This window comes from Amblyomma maculatum, chromosome 5 (assembly GCF_055883805.1).
Source record: "Amblyomma maculatum isolate TAMU_Amacu chromosome 5, ASM5588380v1, whole genome shotgun sequence".
Classification (NCBI taxonomy): Eukaryota; Metazoa; Arthropoda; class Arachnida; order Ixodida; family Ixodidae; genus Amblyomma; species Amblyomma maculatum.
In genome coordinates, this window is record NC_139348.1 from 75,868,265 (window position 1) to 75,895,902 (window position 27,638).

The following is a 27,638-nucleotide window of genomic DNA, read 5'->3' on the forward strand; positions in this document are numbered from 1 at the left end:
CGCAGTGATTACGGCGCACGCCTACGCTTCCAAAGGGCGCGGGATCGAATCTCGGTCATGGCGGCAGCTTTTCCTTGGAGAGGAAAAGCAAGATGCCCTTGTGCTGTACCATGCCAGTGCACGCTAAAGAACCCAAGGTGGTCGCTATTTCCGGAGACCTCCTCTGCCACCTGTCTCATAACCTCAGTCGCTTTGGGACGTCAAACCCCACCAAAATAAAAGCTTAAGCTACATCAATAACTTCTCACTCCCATCAGGATTTTTTCCTACACTAATGAAATGTGGAAAAGCAACTGTTATATTAAAATGAGGTGATCGAAACAAGATGAAGAACTATAGGTTATATTCATTTCTTCGTGTGTATCTCAAGGCTCTTGAAAATGTAATGCTCAAGAGAATTGACGGGTAATTTACAAAACATGCCTTAATAAATGTCAGTCAGTTTGTATTTTGAAAGGGCAATTCAACTGAGGTATTTACTCTTACAAACGAAATATATTTAAAATATTATCGATGCTTAAGGTTTGATTCTTGGTATTTTCACACATTTTCCAGCAGCTTTTGACCTTCTTAATAATAAAATACTACCTTGTAAACTTGAACGATATGATGGCCTTGGTCTTTTTCTTCAACTTTCTCGTTTTTACTTAAGCATGCTCCAGCAGCTCGTTTCGGTTGAAAATCCCAAGTCAGGCTTCTTTTTGATTTAATGTGGTGTCCCGCAAGGTAGCCTTCTCGGCTCGTTCCTATTTAATGTCTATACTAACGACATTTCGAGAAAAGCCTATTATAGAAGTTGTATTCAGTGAGCTGACGGCAAGAGTGTTAGTCTCCTTATTCTCAGGAGCCGTTCTGAATGCGAACGATTGGTGCAAATCAGTTTCTTTGTGCTCTCCGCAAAATTTCTAAAGCTAATAGTCTGGTAGTTAACTCTAGCAAGACTAAAGCTCTCTTTTCTCGGCCTCTTAGCCCTGCATATTACTATAAACAATATTCTGCATCTTGAAAGTAGCTATGTTGAAATTGTATACAAGTTGATCCCTCGCTGTTGTATTCGACTCACGCATGAGGTGGTTTGACCAATAATGAATATTGAAAGCAAGCTTGCTAGATCTGTAGACTTCCTCTCGCGACTTCGCAAAGAATTTTCCCTGAATCGCAAGCCTCTCCCTTACCACGATATAATTCCATTACATATAAACTAGTGTAACCTCGTTTGGGGTATATCCAAGAACAAATGCAAACATCATACTCGCTCTCTAAAGAAGACAATCAGATTGTTCGCTGGAGCATGTTATTCTGCCCGCACGAAGACATTATTTCCGCAAAACAGGATTCTTCATTTGCATCCCATGTTTGACTATCGTTTACTACACTGCCTTCATCTCTTATCTCAATTCTTAACCGACATTTTGCAGTGTGTTGATAGACTTAAGCATTAAGAAAAAAGGATTCACACCAGAACTAAAAATATTATGGGACGTTCATCGAACGCGGATGTTATACGGTATCCAGAACCTTTGTTTTGCTTTACCATGCATACTAAGACATAGTATACACAACCTAAGCTTCTTAACCGCCCCAATTAGGACATTAGGCTATAATAATAGTAATCTTTATATTCTTCATACAAAACAAAATACCCATCCAGGCCTGCCAAAGGCAAACAAAGGGTTGAAAGGCAGTGCTTGCCACATGGCGTCAGTCACCACACTTTAAAAAAATATACACTGAAGAAAAAAGCACAGAAGCTTCAAAAAGGGAAACAAAATTACAACAAAAAAGGGGGGAATAGTCAGAAATCGAAACCTATTGCCCAAGAATATCTAGTCTGATGAGTTTCCGGCTTGTTAAAAAAAAGGCCTCATCAGACAAGCTATGCAATAGAAGAGGTAAAAATAAGGCCGCCTATGTTATCCGTAACTGGCCCACACGCGAGTCAAACTAAATTGTTTCCTTGCACAAAGTTCTCTTATTGGTGTGTACACATTGCAAAACCCTCTATTGCAAATATATTTCAGTATAACTGTTAATTTTTACAGTAGGTGAAAATCAGGGATCCGCAGGTCTGTGAATAAAATCGTATTCAAACGCTAGGATATTCCGTAAGCGAGAGATTTCAACAAATATATCAAAACACTTAATTTAATCATGCCATACACTTGCGCTGTGGTGAAAACAGGTTATTCCACATCACAGTAGAGTGTAAGTTAGTGCACTGAAAACATTTTACGGATTTGGAGAAGACAAAGAAATTGAATAGAATATAACAAGCATGCTACCTTACGTATCTCGGTGTATACTTGTGCTAAAGTGTGTTCCAGGACACTTGATCATCTATATGAGTCCCGAGGAATTTAATACATGACACACATTATACAAGCGTACAAGTGCAATTATCACAGGTATGCAGGTGTAAAAAACAGGTTTAAATGAGGAGTTTCCTTATAAGGTCTATTAAAACATACAAGTGTATTTTGTTTGCGCTGTAATCTATAATTATCATAAAAGCAATTCATAGGTTGGTGCATGTCATGCTGGAGATTCGAGATTACCTGTTCATTGTTATGATGGTAATTAGTAGGAGGAGAAAACATTTATTTACGATGATGTGATTTGGGAAGGGAGGTGCGTTTCGTTGTGGCGCTGAGTGGAAGACCCTATTTCGGGACGCCATTGGCCGCTGCCGCTGCCCGAGTTCTCTGGACCAGGACACGCTGGGCTTCCAGGCACGAGCTGGACAGGGCCGCCTCCCAGCCCTCCCTAGTTGGCTGTTTTATTGCTTTTAGTTTTGTATTCTGCTGACAGGTCCACACCATGTGGTATAAGTCAGCATACTACCCGCAGAATTTGCACCTACCCGTGAATGTCGGGTCCATGTGTTTTAGTATGGCGGGATTTAGAAAACACCCGGTTTGAAGTTGTCTATGGTGGCACTCCTCAGATCTGTCGAGACCTTTGGCGGGTCTTGAGAGAACCGTCCTGCAGAGGCGTAAATGATTTGTAATGTCCGCATAAGAAAAATTCACATTCGGCTTCTATTAAAACCAAGTTATATGGGTGCCCGGTCACCAGGGGGTGGAGGGGAACGAGACCCCTCACGCGGCTGCCCGGGCGTTCCTCCCCCGGGGTTCTGCTCAATCCACCGGTTCTGAAACTGAAATAAGAGGGTGTCATCTGCATATTGGAGAATCCTACTGTGGTGTGTGGCAGTGATAAGATTATTTACACAAAGAATAAATAACATATGTGCTGAAATAGAAGCCTGCGGAGCTCTTTTTTTGATTATTGGCTCACTTTGAATTTCTCCTAATGCTTTAATTTGTATACAATTTGTGTGGTAATTCAATAAAAAAGACAGGAATGGAGCACGAATACCATACTGGTGAGACTTTTGTCCTAGTATCCGATGAATAACACTGTAAATTGCTTTAGAGACATCTAAAAACGGAGAGTATGCAAATTAAATGTTTTCAAGTTAGGAGCTAAGAGCATCACAAACTTCATGAAGAGCAAGCCGAGTTACTCTGCTTTTAATAAAGCCGAACTGACGGTTAGAAAGAACGTCGTTGGTCGCAAGAAAAGTATACATTAAAGTATAAATATATTTTTCTAGGATAAAAGCCACCGCATGAAAGATGGATATACCTCGATAGTTTTCCACGTTGCATTTCAACGTTTTAGAAGTGAACATATCCACTCAAGTAAACTATGATAGGGCTTTGGCTGAATAGCCGCCGACCAACGACACCACATAGTTGCTGGGACTGACAATTATCGCAATTAAAAGAGAAACCTCCCTAGAGTTGATATTCATAACACAGTGCACGGCCCAGCACAGACTTGAGAAATTTGAGCATTCAAATTGAACAAGCAGTGACGACTGAAAGAAAATGCAAAGAAAAATTTCAGACTGCATGATTGCAAAGTCAGAACCAATTGAGACACGTTAGCTTTTCGAGGCGGTTGAGATCAGTTCGAACATGAGGCTCGATGTTGAAGTCGGCTCACTGGAATGGGTTTTCTCTGGCTGACCAATGTAAAGAGCCCACCACTTCCGGGATAATGCTTCGAATGCTCGCACAATCGACTGTCACACCGTCACCTTGAATGCTTCCTCCAGGCTGCTGCACAGGACTACCAGGACAAGAAATTCGTTTGCGCGCAGGTGTGTTTTACACCCGCAAGAGGCACAAGGGAGAAACAGGCAGCAGGACTACAGATATGTGTGGAAAATAGAAATTTTGTTATGGGCACCGTCGCGTTAGCAGCGGTGCAAAGACCAATTTGTTGAACAAAATCGAAGAGGAACAAGATGGCTGAGCAGCGAGAAAGTCGGACGAGTCATGTCTTCATCCATTAGGGCGACTATGGCGGCAACCATCATGACAGGCCCTTGTGGAAAGCTACTTGGCAACGCTATTTCACAGAACAACGGTGAGTGAGATAAAGGGTTATTCCATACTGTTCAAACTAGAAAACGAGAACTAGACATGCAGGTTACTCCGGAGTCGATGATGGCAATGGCGCTCACACAGAACTGGCAGTCACTGGTAGCTCTGGTGATAGTAAAAATTCACGCAATGGGGCCGGCGCCGCAGATTAGTATTATAAAATACTATAAGATATTATAAGATACGGAAATAGAGAGAAGACTAGGCTGACGGGCCGTCAGCCTCGCCTTCTCTCTAACTCTCGTGTGTGTGTGTGTGTGTGTGTGTGTGTGTGTGTGTGTGTGTGTGTGTGTGTGTGTGTGTGTGTGTGTGTGTGTGTGTGTGTGTGTGTGTGTGTGTGTGTGTGTGTGTGTGTGTGTGTGTGTGTGTGTGTGTGTGTGTGTGTGTGTGTGTGTGTGTGTGTGTGTGTGTGTGTGTGTGTGTGTGTGTGTGTGTGTGTGCGTTCGTGCGTGCGCGCGTGTGTGTTTTGTTTCCGTAAAGTGATGCCGCGCTATCGGACGCCATGTGTTCTCTGCTATAGCAAGGTCCGCAGATGAACGCTTCCTCACGCCTTCACACCCTTGGCCACAAAGCGCATACTACCACACTGCTTGTTCGATCATACTTTCGCCTGCTCTTTGGCTTAAACGCTCCATTTATTGCACAGCTGACATTGTTATTTTCGCTTAATCCGGTTTTGGACCTCTTATATGCGCATTAAAACACATAGAGCAGAAGGTGCACAATAAAACATATAAGAAATATATGCTACAGTCATTGTTGGTATCAGTACAACCTGTGTATAACGTGGATGTTCTTTAAGAGTTTTGCGATGACACGCTGTACGAGCGCGTGCGCGCCACGCTGTCCGGTGGCGAAGTTCGTGTTTTAGGAAGTTCTATCGGAGATGACACATTTGTAAGATTAACCATAGTTGTGTTATATTTTAAGCGCGTTTTGTTTCTCTTACGTGCCTGAATATAATTTGTTTATTGACGCCAAAATGTTAAGGACCTCATGGCACCACAAATCTTCCGATGCTCGGCGTCCGTGGGAACAAATAATCTGAGATTCTCAAACTGAAACCAGCAAATTACGAAGGGCACAATTAGGAAAGGAGGTTAATGAAATGGCTGCACATGCTTGTATTAAGTAATTTGGTTATTGGGAATTGTGACCAGCGAAACTGCATGAGGAATGACACGCTTCACAGCTGATTGGTCGAAGCGTATTAGAGGAGCGCGTAGAGAATGTGGTTCGGTCATTTTGGTGCGTTGGAATGTGGCATGGTATATCGTCCAATAAAGCAGAAAACGGGAGAAGAACGCAAAAAAGGCGCTATCGCGTTCACTGCTAAGGCGAAGGTTAATCAACTTCCAAATGTTATTTTAACATAAGGGTTGCTTCGTTTTGGCGATTGTAAACGATGGTTATCGAAGGGGTTCTACCTCGTCATACAGACGTTCCTTTCAGTCGCATTGCGCAGTAATCACCGACTCCGTCGCCACTGTTCCGAGAACTCCAGCGATATCAATGACTACTATTGCAACTGTCCGTTTGAAGGCGACCGTATGTGCACGACGCTGGGTAGCTGCAATCAACTAGGCCGGGTTTCGACTCTGCCTGTACCACTTTCGTTTCGGCGAGCGTATCCTCAGCACATTCAACATGTGTGCCTTCTATCCTTGTTTGATGTTTTGTGTGCTCGAGTTTCAAATTTTCTTCGTTGCTTGTGTCCTCTGTGCTCTCGACGGCAGTGCCTGTTTGTTGTTATTGGTGCAGTATAAGTGACATTGTTAAAACAAATATGGCTGTGGGTTCATCATCCTCCGAGGACTCGTTGAGAGCTGTTAGCCTGAGCCGCAATTTTAAATCTGCGGGTTGCATTTTCGAATCTTCTGGTAGAGCATGTGGTGCGCACCTATCCACTCTTATCACATCCGTGGCTTTAAGTAACAATATTGCATAAATGCCGCGAAGATTTTAAAAACGTCAAGAAGGACGCTGGACGTTTTCGGTTAGATTGATGTCAAAAATAATGGCAAGGATGTTCACGGAGCCACAATATAACTGGTGGTGTGGCTTATTCTGCTGATATAGAGAATAGATATTCATTTCTACAGCAGCGGTGGCGTAGGAGTAGAACATCCGCCTCGTATGCAAGAAGACCGTTGCTCGAATGCCTGTGCCGCGCAATTGTAAACCGGCATAAAACAAAAACATTGGCTTGTCTATGAAATTGCATAAGCAGATTTGCAGTGCGACCTGACACCGGTGAACACCTCTGGCTGGCACTCCTTTACCAAAACACAAGTTGACCACCATAGTGCAGTAATCGGTCCTTACTTGCCATAAATGGTCTTATAAAACCCCGGCCCTCAGGCACCGGCCGCTGCGGAGCAACAGACCACGGCGGCGGTCACGCCTGTGTCAGAGCGGGAGATGCTTGAAACCTCTGGCTTCGCTTGATAAGCCGCCATTGGAAACTGATCTTGGCAACGTTTAAAGCTAGAACACAAGCTTAGCAATGCTGTTAGAGGAACTAGGGGGTATAAAAGGAGTTGACGTCCGGCTTCTTGTGGTTAGGAGACCGAATGAGGCGTACACTGTACATAATGACATGCATGCACTGTGTTATCGAGGTTTACTCGCGAGGCGATAACTAGGAGAAGGTTTCATTATCAATTAGAATATAGCAGGTAAAATAGACGAATTCTTTAGCAATAATGAGAGGGTGGCATGCACTGTATTTAAGCCTAAGAGTGCGGTCTAAAATGAAGGTTCTACATGCTTACGCACCTATACATATTCATGATGACCAGGGAGTTGAGAGCTGCTAACAAGCTGTAGAATCGGAAATGTGGAAATGAAAGTGGGTGACTATGCTATTGGTTATAGGTGAGGCAAGGAGGCATTACTACTTGGGTTTGCGGACTGCAGTAACTTTAGAATTAGGAATAGCTTCTACAGCACAAGAAATAACCTGAAGTGGACATGAAAAAGTCCTAACGGGAGAATAAAATGAAAGTTAGTTCATACCGTGTTGTAACACTGCCATTATGTAGGATGTAGAGGTAACCTAGAAAGTGCGATGCAGTGACCACAGGATGGTAAGGTCTCGAATTAGTCCAATCTGAAGGGGGAATAATACAGAGTAGTAAGAAAGAAGTCCATCAGCGAATTAGCTTTAACGGTGGAGACAGAAGAGTTCAGGATCTGGCCACAGAAAGATAGTCAGCCCTAACCGAGGATGACGAGATTAGCCAAGAAACATAACAAAAATTTCAGAGATATCACTGAGTGCGCTGTTCAAGTAGGCGGTAGGATAGTTACAGAGGATACCGGAAAGCTGTCTAAGAGCACGACAGATTTGATTAAGAAACGCCAAAGTGTGAAAAATTCCAATCAAGGAGACCAGATATGAGTGGCAGAGATATCAAAGCTAATAAATAAGCGCAAATTGGCCGATGTAAGGAAGTATAACATGGAGAACATTGAGCATGTTGTACAGCACAAGGGATAACCTTAAACCATTGAAGAAGAAATGGGGCACAGGCAAAAATCAGATGCATGCGCCAAAGGACAGGGCGGGGAACGTCATCAAGATAATGGACAAGATAGTCAATTACTCGAGGAGTTCTATAGTGATATCTTCTGTAGCCAATTTAGTCACGACAACAATGAAATCAGCAGTAGAAAAAAGCAGTCAGACGTTCCGCCATAGACATGGAAAGAGGTTATACGAAAGCTTTAGAAACTTTAAAAAGCGGAAAATGATCTACATAGGATCAGGCAACTATGGAGTTTTGAAGGAAGGATGATATCGTGATAGGGAAACTGGGCACTTTGTACGTGCAGTACTTGTTGCCATCGACGGTACCGGAAACATGGAAGATGACAAACATTATCTTAATTCATAAGCAAGGGGACGCTGAGGTCCTGAAGACTTACAGACAAATCTGCTTACTTTCAGTTACGTATAAAGTATTTACTAAGACAATCGCTATCATAATCAGTTAAGGTAGTACTTTGGGCTTGTTGGTAACACATGTCAACACAAATAGCGCAGAGACAGAAGAAGGAACAAGCAAGGACAAACACGAGTGCTAACTTCCAACAGTTTATTACGGAACCCAAGACAGTAAATATACACGGCGTGGCAATGCATTGCGCAAACACAGTACGCAGACAGGAGAACCAACAATTATCAATGGTTTCTCAGGTAATGAAGTTCTTTTCGCGATAAACCTAGTTCTAGTTCAGTCGTTCAGTCGTGTCCGACTCTTCGTGACCCTATGGACACACGGTTTTTACAATACACGTGTCACCTAGGCTATCTATGGCTTCAGCTTCGATTATTTTGCGGGTGAGTTTGCTAGGGTTTTTAGTGATGAAATTGCATGCCTGAAAGACAGGTTCACAATCTTCACAGTGTCTGCAGTGCATATCTAGAAAACCACCTCTTTTTTCTTTAACATTGTAGCAGTGTTCACGAAGGCTTTCATTCAGGCACCTTCCACTGTGAACAATATATTTCTTTCCGCATGTCAGTGGAATGTTATACACAATTAATTCCTTACATTCTACATACTTTTTCACATGTTTTGTAGTACAACCGTCCTTTTTCGCAGGGCCAGGCCTTGTCAACTTGCAGAGTTTCTGCAGCTTTTCAGGAGCTGAAAAAACTACTTCTACACTGGCCCTTTGTCCACTCTTTTTAAAGCGATAGGACAAGCCGTGAATATACGGAATAATAACAACGTTTTGCTTATTTGCGGAAAGAGGAGTTGGAACATCTAGAGGTGAACAGACCTGCCTTAAAAGGATTTCAGAAATACTAGTGAGGACATGCATGGAAAACGCGGCATCAGTTAGCCTCTGTACTTGTTCAGCCCATTAGCTGAGCGCATGACTTCTTAATGGCACTGGAGGCATAACTTTGCAATTCCCCGCTTTGCAAGTTTGGAGTGCGCAGAATCATACGGGAGCAGTGGCTTATTGGCGCGTGGCTGATATTTCCAGTAAATCTGATTGTCCTGAAATAAAATATTGATGTCAAGGAACCGAATACTGCCCTCTGATGGCAGCTCATGCGTAATAACTAGGGGCGACAAGGCTGTGCGTACGAACTTTACTGTGTTAGTGGCCAGTGATTCAAAGGTGCCAGAGTCACAGGCAATGAAGATTAAATAGTCGTCAACGGATATAAAAAGTTTTGTTACATTTAAGTCGGTAGTAAGGCTGCAAAGCGCTCTGTCAAGTTCGGCAAAGTATAGATCGCTAAGCACGGGGGCAAGCAAGACCCTATGCATATCCTATTTTTCTGCAGATATGGCGGCCCATCCCAATGAATAAAAGTGGACTTGAGATAAAGAATTAAACGTTTCAAAAAGCCACTCCTAGATGTACCCGAAGCATTCTGGAAGGGAATGACTCTAAACTTGTCAATGCAGGATTGAACACAAGGAAGCAAATTAGCCTGCGACAATGAATAAAACAAATCCTTAACATCTATAGAGAAAGCTCCTAAACCCCGGAGCGGTGAGGACTTTACGTGGGTTGTGACAGCATTGTAGTCCTTGACTATGACTGGATTCTCGATTTGTAATAGGCTGAGCTTTTCTTCAAGGAAAAGAGCAACACACCTTTCCCACAGCCAGCCCCTGTGCTGCAGCTTGGATCCGACATTTACGCGTCTCGTTCGCGTACTAAAGATGGCCGGAGCAGCGCCTGGTGGAGACGCCGGAAGCCCGCGTTCAGTCATTACAGCGGCTAGGAAGGTCCGACTTCAGCTGCGCCTGAGTATCGTAACTCAGACCGATGCGTCTGAAGACAGCATACAGGTGAATCCTGGTCTGAAATAATTGACACCTGTAGCGGAAGCGAAAGCCTGGCCACTGGGTCGTCGGCAGACAGACGCAGCAGAAACAGTTCTGTCTCCGGCTGCTAACTTAGTGTCCTCCATTCCGACTCCTCGCTTTACCTGCTGCTTCCTCCACATGGCAATTTCTTGATGCGCCACGCATGTGTTGCTTTCTACACGTGACATTTTATCAACGCGCCACGCGTTTGTTGCTTTCTTTTTTGCGCCGATTTCGGCCGCCTAGTTGTGTGGCGTTTGCTGCTAATAATCATGAAGAGGAGATAAATTCTAAGCTCATATTTCATGTATTGGTTCGAAGACCACTTCACTTTATTCACCCATGGGGGGGGGGGGCGTTATATAAAGGGTGGAAAACAAAAGTTATTGGTTTTAGTGACCGCGTGATATCATTGAAATAGTTATATAAATTGCTTAGCAAATTTGATTGGCAGGTGGCGGCAGGAAAGTATGTGAAAGGCCGTTCCAGTTTGTGGCAGTGCGAAGAAAAGAGGGTGCGGGCTTGTTGACAAAATACTTGCAGCGAATGGCTGATGCGAGGAGATGCGCGGGTTAGTAGGGTGATGTAAGGTGCTTTACAAAATGAACTGTAAAGAACTTGTGGGACAGATAGGTGACGCGACGACGATGAGGAAGAGTTGATAGATTTTATTGTGTGCTAAGTAACGATATAGTGATGTCGTATAAATCGGCATAAATGAACCTTGTCGTGCGATTTTTAACCATTTCAAGTGTGGTGATGAGATACACTTGATGCGTACTCCAGATAGCAGATGCATATTCTCGCTTCAGTGTGATGAGTGATTTATACTCGAAATGCATAACGTTATGAGTTTCATGCCACTGATGACGCTTCAAAATCCCAGTGATGGATTCATGATCATTAAGGAAATCTGTATCTCAGCTAGCAGCCTTCAGAGTGTTGACAAATGCACCATCTTGTGGCAACAAAATTTTTTTGTGCGGTGTAGTACGAAATCTCTTACATAAGGCAGCCATAGAAGTAAAGCAAAAGAAAAAAGGAAAAAAAAACTAGGGGGAGGGGCATTTAGGCCCCCTTACATGCATCTATGCCAAATAATTTCTATGTATTGGTTCTTGTGGTTGTGCGCGTTTCAGCACTTGTAATGGGTTGTTTTGCACACGGTGTTCATAAATGCCTGGCATGTTCAGCCATATGTGGGCTGTAGTAACGCCATGAATATGACCAGTCGGAAACATGACTAACCATTAATATAACTGATTTGCTATTACATTGACCAGCCATGACTAATTATGACAATGAATGCACATAACACAAATTATTTATGATGAATAATATTTTGTTCATCATTTTTAATCATACCCATTATTACAAGCATATACATTTTCATAACTAATAAACGTTAACCTATAATAGTGTTATATACATTCACTAATACACATTTGCCAGAGCTAGCTAAAATAGCTTATATGGCTTGCAGTCTTCAGCCATTGTCATTTGCATCTCCATAAAGCTAAAGCTGTATTACTATCCATTTAAATTTGGGATGACAGTTTTCCATTGCTCTTGAATACTCAGTGCAATACTGGCAGTCTAGCTTTAGAGACATATTGATCTTCCCAAAGAGGTAAAGAGGAATGTATGGCTATTGGTCTATAGATTCTTGCACAAAACAATTTTTATAGATAGCTATGAAGATTTTGTGTGGTTCTGAGCCTATCTTGGAATTGCGAGAGGAATTTCTGTAGCAGCTTGTGGATATTCCAATGATGCTCTCTGTCTGGCTATAAAAGTAAGTTATACAAATCTGACTACAAAATTTTTCTATTGAAGATAATAGGCCCTATTGTGCGGGTGTGTAGAAAAGGCTGCTCTATGCTTTGCCTATTCAGTAGCAAGAGCATGAGTCCTCAACATGAAGTAGCTGTTGCCTTGAAGAAGAGACATCTGTTGATGGTAAGCATCCTTCGCTGCATTTCAAATAGAGATTGTTTTCTGGGTAGTGAACGTGCGGGGAGTGGACGTTTTATGGTAGGGTGCTTACATGGCTGACTGGCTTTGTAGTGCTGGGGTTTTGACGCAATAAGCAACGTAGCTTATCATGTTTAAGGGCATTGTTTGTTTTTACTTTATGAATTACGACTCATGTTTTTGTGGTTAAATCTTATTCAAGAGCTTTTCATCCTGTAGGACACCGAAAGCATCGGGTATTTCGAGTAGTGCATCTTACAACAGAATACTTAAATGGAAAGGTATCTATGCGGTGCGAAATTGTGCAAACTATTTTTCTAACTGCTCTTCTTTCATGTATGAAAGTAAGCTGCGATTCATTGTTAGTTCGTCTCCACATCTTACACATAAAGGTCTGCTTTGCACGGAATAGATTTATTTGTCAAATGCGTAGGTTAGATGACGAGTTTGTTGTTTAGTTTGCTGTTACATGAAGCATGCCATTTCACTCTGTCTTCTCTAAAGAAATATTATAACATTTTTAAATGGCACTCCACTAGCTATTTTTTAGCGTTATGGACTGCTTTAGCACATTTATAAGCCCTCACACTGAAGCTAATTCCAATCTGGCTTGGTATCCAGCAAAACCTAATTGAATGGCCCTGTCTCTGCAGCTCTTACAGTACTTGTGATGTGTCCAAATGTCCTTTAGCATTTATAGAATGAAATGCCGTGATAACAACGAAGGAATCAGGATGAACGATGCTGTTCTGAAAACTTCTTTTCAACATATTCTCTATCGCTGAAGAAATGGCGTGACATTGAGCTGTGAAAAATGATAACTAGTCGGAAAACGTGATATTTTCCAATTTCTCTTTAATCACAACACTTTCATTGTTAAACGCTGTTTTTCCTTGTCAGTATAGAATACCGCGCAATCTGTACTTTTTCTTCAGTCTCGAGACCTCTTTTACTATGTCCTTATATTGTTGGTTTCTTACAGACATGTGTTTATGTGTAGCCGCACACAGTGGTGAACTGGTACCAAGGCAGCAGCGAGCTGGGCTTTGGGGCAATATTTTTGAAGGGATTCAAAGATGTTTATTCCCAGACATATCTTCAAAATGGAGAAATATTTTTCATTGCCGGCAGTTTGTTGTAAAGGAGTTTTTTAGATGGGCATTGGGGATTCCAGGGTAAACCGGGTGGTTTGGCAGTGACCTTATTCCACTAGAAATATTCCACGCGCGCAAACTGAGAAAATAAACCGAAGAAGTATGCTGGAGAAAAGCGTTCGAAGTTGCTGTAGTGTAGCATAAAGCTTAATATAAAACTATTTATGTGTAAACGACCTGCCCTTTTGGGCCGCTAGTGTTTTCGTGACAGTACTTTAAAATATTTAGTAGTTGGCATTCAGCACTGCCTTTCCGAAAGATATGGAAACAAAGAAATTTAAAGGTATATGCTAGCCATTTAATTCTGAAATAATCGTTACCGTTAGAAAGCAGCTTGTTTTCCGGCTGTGAAGCCTACTTTAACATGCATGTATCACTCTCACTTGGTATGCACAGTGTCACTGTGGTAGCACAAGGCTTAAAATGGTATTTTTATTACTTTCAGTCTAACAGCATTTCCAGTGGGGCTTGTTGTCAGGATTGGTAGTCCGTTTTGTTTAAGAATTTCATTATTGTTGAAGCATCTGAGGAACCGCTTGGAATATTTAAGGCATTATATATTAATCAGAGGAAACTGACACAGTATGAGTCAGTAGTTTCTTAAAGAAGGCAAGAATTAGTTGTTTTTTCGAGTAATTTCAGATTTAATTGTGTATAATTCAACACACTGTACTTCAGCCTTCAAAGGTTTATGGAGGGAGGTACTGTAAGACAAGAAAATGAACTTCTATTTTATATTTGTTGAAAGCATAAATCATGTATTGTAGCATAATTTTGGCATTTCTGCCGGTTTAAGCAATGTACCCTCAATAGCATGGTCGGAAACTTGCACTATGGATACGATAAGTTAAAGGCTGCCCAACATGCCGCCTTTCATGAACTTATGAAAGCATGCATATTTCATGGTGTGAGCCGTAAACATTTTCTGTACAAGAAATAGAAAATTGGAAACACTTTGACACTATGATATTGTATGGTTCTCTGATATGGACATTATCATCTATGGTACATGATAAAAGAGCTTTTATGAATCTCTTGCATGCAGAGTTTATTACATGCATTGCAAAAAATTGCCTTCCAGAATGAGTGTCATCTGCAAATGGTAGGGAAGCACATGACACTGAAAAACTTCTCCCTACACTTAAGCGTCTTGAACACTTGCAAGTAGGGATGACGAACTTCCAATTTCTTTAACGGCATCTTTATAATAATGCCTTTGATGCACCGGGCATAAGTAATTCGCAGATACTTGCTGCTAGTCGCTCAGACTGCAATATGGCACTTGCTTCTATTAAAACTTGTGTTTAAAATCAAACAATGACAAAGTTGCACATTTCTGAAAAAATTAAAGCCCAGCTTTCTTTCTATGTCATGTCTTAAATCTCATTTAGCACCCTGCCTATCCTGCCTTCCTATCCTGCCTATCCTGTTGTTTTCGTGTTCCTTCTTTGTCATCGTTCCTTTCGTGACGTCCTCAGAATCACCTTAAACCAATCAATGTCACCATTACTCAAAACGTGGTCTGCCAGCCCTAAACCGCGAGGTCACCTGGTGCCAGCAGCGAGGAAAAGCTTTTCGGTGGTCCAAGGCCAACCTTAGTGTCATGGCCTGGACCCACACTCTGAATCATCTGCACTACAATAATATTGTGAACTCCCGACGCTTGCAGCCTGTTATCGATGCAGTCTTGCATGTACAATTGGAATTGTGTTTTTGGTGCTATCGTGTGTATGCTATTGTTGTTGTTTTTTACTTATTGTCTGTCTGGTGTAGTGTGTATCAAAGGAGCGACCGTACGAATACAGCTGACGTCTGGTTTGTTCCTTAGGTACGAGCGTTCTCTTTAGATCAGTGACTCATAAAGGTAGGTACGTCTAATCACCTAATAATCAAGGTGTATCGTGTAAGTAGGACGACCTTTCTTTTAAAATTCACATGCACAACAGTAAACTTGGTTGTTTTAAATGCATGCTTGCATTGAAACAAAAGTGTACTTTATGTTACCATGTTGGTTCTGCCGCCAGAATAAATGGGCTGGGTGAAATAGCGTAGTGTTGTTTTATGGCAAGCACCATCTTGAACTGAAAAATGTTACATCTCTGTAGGAGCTAAAAATAATGTTATGCAAGAATCTTTCCCAGCTGGTCATAAGCAACATGTCCGAAGTATGAGTTTTGCATAATTTCTTCTGTCTCAGAAAAGCGAAACATTCTAACTGATTATCTATTAGCGGGTTTGCCAATTGCACTAGCCGCCAGCGTTTTAATAGCAGTTCTCGAGTGCGAAGTATTTTCTTCGTAGATTAACCAGATCTTCATAGAATGATAGAGAGAAAGCGAAATATGGGAATCAGATTTCCCAGAAGCATGTCCTGGTTGATTGCTTACAAATGGTGAGTGTTGAGTTGGCTTTTAAAAATGCGAGGATGAGGACCCTATTTGGCCATACAAGAGAGACACTGGCATAAAAGCGATACACTGTCTCAAAGACCATGAAAGTCTCAGGTTGGTTCGGCCGAAGTCCGGTTACCTTACCCGCTTTCAGAGGAAGAGGTATAAGTCTATTCAGAGCCTACCGGCCTCTTGTCTGTTGGAAAACGAGTTCCGATACACAGCAAACGATGGACGGCCTCCCTCAGCCAAAATATTTACAGCAGAAGTTCATCATCAGCCTCACAATATCCACTGAAAAGCAAAGGCCTCTCCCGTATTTCTTCACCTAACCTGGTTCTGTGCTAGCAGCATCCATTTGACCCCTGCGAACTTTACCTCATCCGCCCACCTACCTCTCTGCGGCCCCCTGCTACGCTTTCCTTCCGTTTGAATCTAGTTTGTTACCCTAAGCGACCATCGGTCATCCCCTCTTCGCACTACATGTCCTGCCCATGCCCATTTCTTCTTCTTAATTTCCACTAAAATGTCGGTAACTTGAGTTATTTCTCTTACCAACTCTGCACGCTTCCTATCTCTTAATGTTACCCATAATATTTTTCGTTCCATAGCCCTCTGTGTTGTCCTCAACTTAAGTAGAACTGTCTTGGTTAGCTTTCACGTTTCAGCCCCATAGGTGAGTACAGGTAAGATGCAACTGTTGTATACTTTCCTCTTGAACGATACCGGTACGCTGCTGGTCATAATCTGCGAGTTATTGCCAAGTGCGCTCCATCCCAATCTTATTCTTCCTGTTATTTCCTTTTCACGGTCCGGATCTGCGGTTACTACCTGCCCTAAGTAGACGTATTCGCCGACTATTTCCAGTACTTCGCTACTTAATGTAAACTGCTGTTCCTTCCCGAGGCTGTTGAACCGTACCTTAGTCTTCTGCGTATTGATTTTCAAGCCTAACTTTCTACTTCTCCTGTCTAGGTCATCAATCTATATTAGCAGTTCCTCCCGCGAGTTCCTTAGCAAGGCAATGTCATCAGCAAATCGCAGATTACTGAAGTATTCTCCATCTACCCTTATCCCTAACTGCTCCCATTCCAAGTCTCTGAATACTTCCCGTAAGCAAGCTGTGAATAGTACTGGGGAGATTTTGTCTCCTTGCCTGACACCTTCTTTATGGGAATTTTGTTACTTTCTTAATGCAGAACTAAGGTTGCTGTGCAGCCTATATATATCTGCCAGCACTTTCACGTACGGCTCATCTGCCCCCTGATTTCGCAACGCCTGCATCACCGCCGAGGATTCAACTGAGTCAAATGCTTTTTCGTAATCAATGATGGCCATATTCCGAGCATTTTTCTATCAGCTGATTGATGGTATGGATATAATCGATAGTAGAGTACTGTTTCCAAAAAACTGCTTGATCCTTTGCTTGACTGCAGTCTAAGGTTGTCCTGATTCTATTAGCGATTACTTTAGTAAATACCTTATACGTAACGGATAGTAAGCTAATTGGACTGTAATTTTTAAGGTCCTTAGAGTCCCCTTTCTTATGAATGATGATAATGTTTGCATTCTTCCATGGTTTTGGTACCTTCGATGACACCAGGCACTGCGTATAAAGCATGACCAGTTTTTCTAGCACGATATCCCCCACGTTTTTCAGCAAATCTGTAGTTGACCCTCTCCAGCTGATTTCACTTTTGCATAATTTCTAATGATTTCTTGACCTCGTCCTTCGTCACTGGTGGCATGTCTGACTGTTTTTCCACCGCAAATCTCGTTACGGTCCTGACTACTTTGGCTACTGTAGAGATCTGTATAGAACTCCTCGGCTACTTTGACCATCTTCTCCATATTCCTGCTGAAGTTGCCCGCCTTGTCCCTTATCGCATACATCTCGTTTCTGCCTATACCCAATTTCTTCTTTACCGCTTAAAGGCTTCCCCCATTCTTTACAGCATGCTCAATTTTCTCCATGTTATACTTCCTTATATCGGCCATCCTGCGCTTATTGATTAGCTTTGATAGCTCGATCAATTCGATCTGGTCTGTTGGATTGGAAGCTTTCATACTGTGGCGTTTCTTATTAAAATCTTTCGTCTCCTTAAACAGCTTACCGGTATCCTCTCTAACTATCCTACTACCGACTTCTACCGCACAGTCAGTAATGATATCTCTGAAATTATTGTTAATTGCTTCTGGGGTAATGTAGCCATCCTCGGTTAGAACTGAATATCTATTCTGTAGCGAGACCCTTAACTCTTATGCTCTCCCCCTCACCGCTAATTTGTTGATGGGTTTATTTCTTACTAATCTGTTGCGTTTCTTCTTCAAATTTAGGCCAATTCGGGACCTCACCATCCTGTGGTCACTGCATCGCACTTTCCCGATTACCTCTTCATCTTGCATAATGGCGGGGTTTGACCAAATTATCAAGTCATATTCATTTTTGGTCTCCCCGTTAGGACTTTTCCATGTCCCTTTCCGGTTCTTTTGTCTGCTAAAGAAGGTATTCATGATTATTAAGCTATTGCGCTCTGCAAATTCAACTAGTAACGCCCTCCTGCTATTCCTTAGAACTAATGCCATAGTCACCTACTGCCTGGTCTCCTGCCTGCTTTTTCCCTACCGTGGCATTGAAGTCGCCCATTAGTACAGTGTACTGCGTCTTTACTTTTCGCATATGCGATTCAACATCTTCGTAGAAGCTTTCAGCTGCCTGGGCATCATAACTACATGTAGGTTCATAGGCCTGTACAACCTTCAGTTTATACCGCTTATTAAACCTAATTACGATGACTGCCACCCTCTCAATAATACTATAGAATTCATCTATATTACCCGCTATATTCTTATTGACAAGGATTATTGACAAAGAAACCTACTCCTAGTTGTCGCCTCTCTGTTAAACCTCGATACCACAGTACATGCAAATACTTCAGTACAGTGTATGCCTCATTCGGCCTTCTAACCTCACTAAGCGCTATGACATCCCATTTTATAGCCTCTAGTTCTTCTAACAGCACTTCTAAGATAGCTTCACTAGCTAGGGGTATAGCGTTAAACGTTGCCATGGTTAGTTTCCAATGGCGGCTTGTCCAGCGGAGCCAGGAAGTATTAGCACCCCGTGCTGCGTCACAGGTCTGACCGCCACCGTGGTCAGTTGTTCCGCAGCCGCTGGTGACTGAGGGCCAGGGTTTTATGGAGCTTATCATGAGGGGGAGCAGATATTATGGCCACATTAATGCAGAAACACTGATCACTTGCTGTAGCAAGCTCGACACAGGATAAAAATGCTGCATCAGTTCGGGGTATTTTAACCGTACTTTCTGCCTATATCTCCAGCATAAAGTCTGTGTTTTTCGCTCTGTGTAATATCCGTTTGTTAATTTATTCTCTATTGGTTGTTGCATGTCAGTGCTTACATTTGCTTTGGTTTGGTTCTAAATACGTTTAGCTACGCAATATCATTGTGTATGTTTTCTTTGTGTAATGATCTGTGTCCAATAAGTATATTTTGATACGGCATCCTGCTCGGAAATAAAAAATGAATTGACTTCTTTCCTCACCTCGGAAAATATTTGCATAAATAAACCTTCAATAAAGAAAACAGGTGGGGGTTTCGTATAATCTACATATTGGAAAGGAAAGTAGAGGAATTCCTTTGTTTTGTGCAGCAAGTGTTACGTCCTGCTGATATGTGATGCTTATGAACTGTGTAAATTCCTTTATTACAAATAATTTCATGATACCACTGTTGTTGGTCGATCGCATCTCTTCGACAGCGCAATAATTTACTGAGATACTGCAGTCCCCTATCATCCAGTCTAAAAGGATGTCATAACCTTTAGCGTTTTCGTCGGGTTAGTGCATATTACTGCTAAGAGTTCATCATGTTTACAGCAATGTGGTCTTGTTCGCCGTTCCTTATTCCGATTCTTTATAATCAGCAAGAGCTATCTATTCCTGACGATTTTGATGCCTGATGAACTGCAGCCTGCAGGGCGCCTACCTTGGCAGAATTCCAGGACATGTAGACGGCCGCGGTCACAAGGATGTTGCTGGTAGGTTTCCTTCATCACCTTCTTCTGCCAGCCAGACTCTATAACCAAATACATGGCACAGTGATGAGAGATTCTATTATAATAAAGCAGAAATTGTCAATATGGAAGCACCACAAAAATTGAGGTAAGCTATATTTAGGAGTTAAACAAAATGATTTCATCTGTATAGAGAACGCTTTCTGCATGACAAAGGGTGCTGTACAGAGCTTTTATAAGGCAGGATATATATTAAACGCTTTATTAGTATGCTCTTGATCATTACGCGGAAGCTAAACAACGGACCTTAACTAAGCTTCTATTCGCTGGAAGGTGACATGCTTTCATTCAGTGTCTATAGAAAAGACATGCGCAGGACTACTGCCTGCTTTTAAATTTATTTTTATACATCCCACTACCTTGTATAAGAATCTTGGCATGACCCTATTACAGCGTCCAGAACTTTATCTGCAGGAAGCTTTAGCAGCAGAGAAAGCAGGCGCATTTAGCGACCTCGTACACGGCTCTCAGTGGCAAATCACCTGTAGAACAGTGCAAGAACTGAGCGCTATTTAAATGGTTATTATTTTAGAGGCTTCTATATACGCAACAAGCAATATATCGTTTTTGAAATTTAAAATATACTAGGGTTATTTAGCGAAGCGTGAGATTGGTTTGAAGCGATAGCTTCTATACGTGAGGTAAAGACAATGACTCCGTGTGCCTCTGATTACGTTCAAACAACTTCATGGTCAAGCTGGAATTTATTTTATTTATTCACAGGAAGGAAAGGTGCAATATCTGCCACACTTCTTATGTGTTGTCCTGATCCTCGCCGTTAGGAATGGGAAGAAGGCGGGATTGAAAGCTGAAAGAGAGGAAAGGATGCTGTAGCGGAGGGCTTCTGAGGAATTTAGACCACTTGAGGATATCAACATGCGCTGACAATGCACGGCAAACGGACGCCTCTTCATTTCGCCTCCATCGAAAGAAGACGTCGTCGGTCGAGATCGAGCCCGGGTACCCCGGCACAGTAGTCTGGTAAACCACTGCACCACCATGGTGGGACAAAGCTACAACCTCTTTTGTCGCTACGTTTCCACCAAACATCAAAGTCAACTATCAATGACGGGGAAGTAGCTTAACGCGTGAGTCACTACAGGAAGAGACATGATTACTGATGTCAGGAGGAGGATAACTTTATTTGGTGAGCGGCAGAGCCTAACGCAAACAGGTCCCAGGACACCCACGTGGGAGAGCTAAGATCTTGTCTCTTCGTCTCGAGGGCCTGCTTGACGGCCAAGCGTTGATCGGTGAGGCTGGAGCTTAGCAGAGCGGCGGACCACCTCGACGAGAAAGTATAGGGAATGACATCTGTCAATTGTTCCTTCCATTCCCAGAGTATTTCTTCCTTCTACTCCCAGAGTATGTATTTGAGTAAAGCTGTTTATCGTGGAGGCATTGCATGCGTTGGTGTCATATATTTCAAAGTAAGTCCTGTTGTACTGATGTGTATTTATTTTTAATTGCCGTTAGGTGACTGCCTGAGCTCTGTATAGTTCACTGCACTGTATAGTCCATTTCACTTAGGCGAAGGGAAGGTCCGGCGGGACAGGTAGAAGGCTTTGGTCAAGGCATTAAATCTCGTGAGCCTCTCTATCCGCCTTCGTCGTCGTGACTCTCTCCGGCACTGTATGCGAGATGTCGTGCGACGAACTTCGAGTATATATACAAGCGAGTCGCGTCTCGGCCGGAGCCGAGCCACGGACTAGGAGGAAGAGCAATTGATAAACCTTCCTCGTTACGATTGTCGATTTTCTGCATCTGATGATCCGGAGGACATTATTTTGCGAGCTCACATTTGGCCAAGAAGGAGATATAGCCAAAAGAGCGGCGGAAATGCCTTGAAAACGTCAGGAACACCTTGCAAAAGGCCACCGAGAGAATGCTGCAAGACGAGCAGCGCAAGTGGCCGCTGTTTCGTCACTGCTGAGTCCCCATGCTTCTGCTATAGCTTCAAACTAGGTTTAACCGGACCTAAACCACAGCCGTTTTTTTTAAGTGAAAGCTTTCTTGACAGACAAATCGGGTAAATAATTATTTATGCCGGTGACTGGGCGCAATTTTCACAAACAAGAAGGATGTAGACAGCGCTCGCAAATAGAAATCGACGCATATTAAACTCCTGAGCACCAGAGGGAGCATGTTTAAATGTAAAGAACGAATAAGTAACTCTTACACGCGGATTTAAACACTCTGCTTACATTTTCAAATCTTTAATATTGAGCCGAACATTTTATAATGATTTTGCAAATGTGCTCAATTCTCAGTCGTCCTGGTGTGAAATATGTTGGTCATTACGCTATAACACAGAAAAACTTTCCGAAACTCTACCGCAACTAAGAATGGACTCCTAAATTTCTGTGCCGCCTTTTTATAACAAACAATGAGTCTTTTGTTTCGTGCAATATATAGCCCCCCCCCCCCCCCCCCCACGGTTGTTTTTGAATACCTGCAAACGCATCATATAAAATTTTATTGCGTATATTTTAGGTAAATTTGAATTGTTTATTATACCAGGGAACCGACTTAAGCCAGACTTTCTTACCATAGTCCGCTCATAAGCTATTCTGCATGAAGCATATTTGAAGCAAAACAAAATAAATTGTGAATGCTACCTGGCGGCCTATTGCTGGCAGGCTATGTCAGTGTAGCCCGCTCGTAGACACTTCTGTATAGAATGAAATCGGCTTTCCTTAAAACACTCATACCCGTGACACATTTATTTTCGAAATGCCAACCTACTGCTCCTTGAATGCTAAGTAGATATCACATAGTGTATATTGCTTGGAAACGTTTGTTGTTTTCTTTCGAAGCGCCCAGCTGGTCTCGAAATCTTTTATTGTTGACGTCGTACGCGCATACGCACATATGCTTGACTGATGTGCACAGTTTACAGCGCTGAGGGTCTTACTTTCACGCCTTACACTGTCGCCGCTCGCAATATTTTTTGGCTCAACGTAACATAACATTTCGCTTTTTTTGTTTTCTTCATCCAGCTTAGGAGTAGGATTGATCAATGATCCTTGCGAACTGGATTTATGCGTGTCTCTCCTTATGCTGCTTTCGAGGAGCACAAGTTACATCATCCTCTGTTGTACTAATGACACTTCAAAGCATAGCATTTGCGTTTTTGAAGCGGTTCTTTGTTAGCAGCCAAGTGTTTTGACATGACAAAAGTGCGTATATAGACGTAATCACACACTTGTTGCTTTCTCAAATACCCTAAAGCATCTGCAGTCATTTTAGCTAATTTCGCCAATGGTGAAGTATGCACGGCAGCACATGACATTTCAATTCCTATCCGTTCTACTATATAGAGGTAAACGTGTAATAAAGGAATAGGTAATTGAAGATGTTGAGGTAGCCGAGTATAATATTCTGGGACCAATAAAGCATCTGAAGAAGACATCTGACAAAGGTGTGTTTGGGCCAATTGGGAGCGTGGTTTTCAAAATCGATGGGCGCTCGACAGCGGCAGGAGCTAGATTTCTTTAGTATATATAGGCGAAATTCAGGGTACAAATCCGCACAGAGGATTCATGATTTCATGAAAGGCAAATACCGAAACGTTCACTTTACCTTGTGATTGTCCAACTTATCCAGTGAAGTGCTTCCTACGAAAAGTTTAACTAACAAACAATTCTTGAACCTTTGCATGTATCAAGTCTTGAGGCTGAAGATATACACAGAGGGATTAGAATGTCACTACTGTTATATATTCAGTAAAACACAGCAACAAAGAAACTTGATGAAAATATAGCGACTCGCGTGGCGTGCGTCCGCCGTACGCCGAAAGGCGAAGTGCACCTGCCGAAAAGAAGGAAGCAGCCCGGCACCAGAGTTTCGGAACGTTCGGGACTTTCAGCTGCCTGTTTAGCTTCTTCTCAAATAAATACAGCCGCGATCGTCCCTGCCTGGTGACCACCACATTTGTGGTGACCCGGAGAAACATGCCTTCACCTCGGAAGCGTTTTAGGATGGCATATTGGCAACTCCCGGCTTTCGACCCACCGCTTTCGACGTCCCTACCAGCAGGCGTCGGCGGGTGGTTCGCCCATCTGGAGGCTGCGGTGTACCAGACCTGCACCACCATCCAGCAGTTCAAGCACGCAGTCCACTCTGAAATCTTACCAGCCGACCTCCAGTGCCGACTAGCCTGCCCTGCCTCGAGTTGCAGGCAATACGATGAGCTACGCGCTGCCGTCCTGGCGTCCTTCGACGAAAAATACTGCCCGCTGCCGCTCTACAACGCAGCAGACCCGCGTTCGCCGCCGCCAGCATCTGTGCCCGCAACAGCATCGCTCTCATCTACAGCTGCATCCTCGGCCAAATCCATGCCACTCCTTCCCAGCACATCCGGCCCAGCTACTCGCCCACATGTATCGTCTACAACGCAGAAAGACCAGCCTCAGGTCTCCTGTCCTCCTGTGCCGTCACTTACACTCCCAATGCCAGTGAAAAACTTAGCCGTCATTCAAATACTGGGATGCGAATCGTGTGAGGCAGCCGCACCGGACTTTAACACATTTCTCGATTCCACGCACCAAGCGTCCTGTTCATCGTCTGCAACCTCCCTCCACCGCGATAGCGCACCTGTGGGCTCTGTATTCACATCGCTCGAACACCAGGCGCCATGTGACGCAAGATCTCTGTTTCGTATCACAAAGCCTATGACCACTCATATTGCCTTTGTTGTTCCCCTCCCGCTTTTTCAAGCCCCAGTCTGGCGGCAACAACATGTCACCTTGTGCCCACCGCAAGTCGCCCGTGCGTACGCAAATCCCAGCCCACAGCCGCTGCCTTCATCACAACTAATTTCGCCCTCCAGTAGTGCACGCTTAAAACTGTGCGTAGCTCTTCGTACCATTCCCTCCCCAAAACTGGCTCACCGCAGTGCTTTGCAGCCTCTGTTCGGGCAGTTCATTGGGAGCACAACGCCTCACCTTCAGCGCCATCACATGAACTACCGACACCGTGGTGAGCCTACCGTCCCTAGCCCGCCTCGCTCAAATCAGTCTTTGTCAGCTGAGCTTCGCAGCAGGCGGAAGCGCTCCAGCATACCAAACATGCATGAGAGGCACAGCCTACTCAATTACTTTAGACATTGGATGCGCGTGCCGCTTCCTAACGTTTCCAGTCATAACTTAGTTCTGACAAGCAGATTGAAGGTACTTCTGCACGCTACTCAATATTCCAACCTCTCTACCACTACGATTTACTCGGCCGCGACCTCCTGACCAGTCATTGATGAAACTTGCTTGTCTGCTTGAACTACGACTTCGAAACAGGCATATGCACACTGCTTTCTTCCTCGTTTTTTAGAGCAGTGCGTTTTGATTAGATTGTGAGTTTCTTTTCCTTTTTTTAGACTAATGGAGTAGGGGAGGGGCCCTGTAGCGACTCACGTGGCATGTGTCCACCGCACGCCGAAAGATGAAGTATACGTGCCGAAGAGAAGCAGGGCAGCGCGGCACGAGAGTTTCGGAATGCTCGGAACGATAGCCTTGGCCGGACGCTGCCCCCACCCCCTCTCGAGATTCACCTCAAATAAACGTGGCCACAGTCGCCCCTTTCTAGCGACCTCCGCAAAACTTAAAATCTTAGTACACTCGCTCTAAGATAGAGCCTATAATCTCAGTTGTAGGACATGAGTTCTGCTCCCTGCACTTTGCCGAGCAATTATACACCAGTATGACTGCTCGTGGTGTAGAAAGCACTGCTTAGTTTAAAAAAAAAACATCAAATATTGAGCTCTTCCTTAACACTTTCATTTCAGTCATAGACAGTTCTTCCGGGCATGTAACACTTTTTTCCCTTAGTGGTTGTTGTGTCAGTGATTTCCTTAGACAACTTAAGCGAGGTGTAGACCATAAGCACGAAGTGACTGTAAGTTGGTCATACATTTCAACACCTGAAAAGAATGTAATCAGGTTCTTTAGTGAAGCGAAAAGCTTCACTACGAGGGTCGGAGCCGAGCTTCGGGTATTCCGTATGCGGTATGCCGTATGTCGCGACCGAGTGACGTCACAGCCAAGGCCAGCTGCGCAGCTCCATCGCCAAGCTCTGCCGGCGTTTCCTAGCAACGCTTACGAGGTGTGCGACTCATCCTCATTACAAAAAAAAAAGTCTCCATCCGGGAATCGAAACTCCGCAGCAAGGAGCTTTACCGCTGCACCACTCCCTAGGTCTTGAAACGCGCATCATAATTTTACTCTTTATGGCGAAACGCACATAACGACAAAAGTTACAGTACAAAATATTTACAAGGTTAGCAGGCCGCTTTCCAACTGCGAACAATAGAGTCGTTTCATTTGTGCAAGATTTGCAAACACCACCTCGATTTGAGCATCACATTCTGTATCTGCCACTGCTTTTCGCTACGTATATCCAGGCATACAAGAGCTATGCAATATTTCATTTTATCTGTTTCAATCAAAGGAGAAGAAGCAGGCTCATAAGATCACCACGTTGTGTTCTTTAGCTTAAGGCGAACGCTTTTAATGGATTACACTCGTGACTATGACCCGGTTTGTCGTGCCACGAGAAAAGTCACACTTTTTGCGAGATTTAGAGGGATACCGCAAGATTGTGACTTGATCGCAGAGCTATAAATGACGCGAAGAAGATAGCTAAAATACAAAAAAAAAACACGGCATCGATGTCGTCGCTGTCCGTCGTGACCAGCTCGATAAATTATTAAATCTTGTCTCCACTGAGAATCGAACCTCCATTTCTTGCATCCCCAGCGGAGCGCTTCAAAAAATTGCGCCTCGCCCGTTATTTTTTTCGTGACATGCACATCATAATTCCGCTTGTCTACGGTGAGGATGATAGCATCAATGACAATAACGCTACAGTTACTGATAATTACAATGATGACACTAACAATGATAAAGAAGGTACATTTAATTGATGGTGATATAAGAGCAAACGTGGTGCACCCTGTGCACGCCACGCTTATGATTTTGCATTTCTGCAGTGTAGATTCTGCAGTATAGATCTCTTGTTCGAAAGTACGATCTTTATTGTGTGCCGCAGCATATTTAAACAGATGTGCGATTGACAAACAAACCACTTGGATTTTAAAATCTTTCTGTGCTACTTGTTTTCAGCGCCTTGTCATGGATGCTTCGTAGCGCAATGTGGAAACATATTACAGTTTATGGTAAAAATGCCCTTAGCTTACCCCCTTTCGTGATGACTGGTATCTCATTCCGCTAGCATAGCATAATGAGTACCTTTCGTGGCTGTAGTGCCATAACTGCATTTCACGAAAGTGCGTATATTTCAAATTTTTTGATCTGATAATTAGTTACCTTGCAACGTGTGGTCTGTAGAGTAAATTTTATATTGGTGCTATATACTGATCCCGTCTGACTCGTTAACCGCGAGCCACGCTGAGAATAAGGCATTACGTAGGCTCAGCGCTAGCGGTACGCATTGTATATCCAATTTGTATATTGACATTCATAGAGAGTTTCTGCAACCACTTCGATCGCCAGTTGTCGGCATGGCAGAATGTATCTTCTCAGGCTGGACGTGTCTGGTATCGCGCTACTATCCCAACGAGTTTTCTCAAAAGTGTGTGCTTTCCTTGTCGTAGCAGGCTGCGGTGTCCTCTCTGCTTCCTGAAATCCCACGGAACGGGGACATCAAAGCAAAAGCCTGGTGGCACGTTTCGACGCCATTGAATGATTGTTTTTCTCTTTAGAGTTCCCTGTAGTAG

At 43.3% G+C, this 27,638-nt stretch overlaps 1 protein-coding gene across 1 annotated transcript in view; it reads right to left on the minus strand.

Annotated features, from left to right (window-relative positions):
* The window catches only part of LOC146188525 (uncharacterized), a 47,008-nt gene extending 27,097 nt beyond the window's left edge, over positions 1-19,911 (minus strand). The window contains exon 1 of the transcript XR_014707225.1: positions 19,822-19,911. The gene's annotated coding sequence lies outside the window, so the exon portion shown is untranslated. The remainder of the gene's footprint in view (positions 1-19,821) is intronic.
* Positions 19,912-27,638: the final 7,727 nt, after the last annotated feature.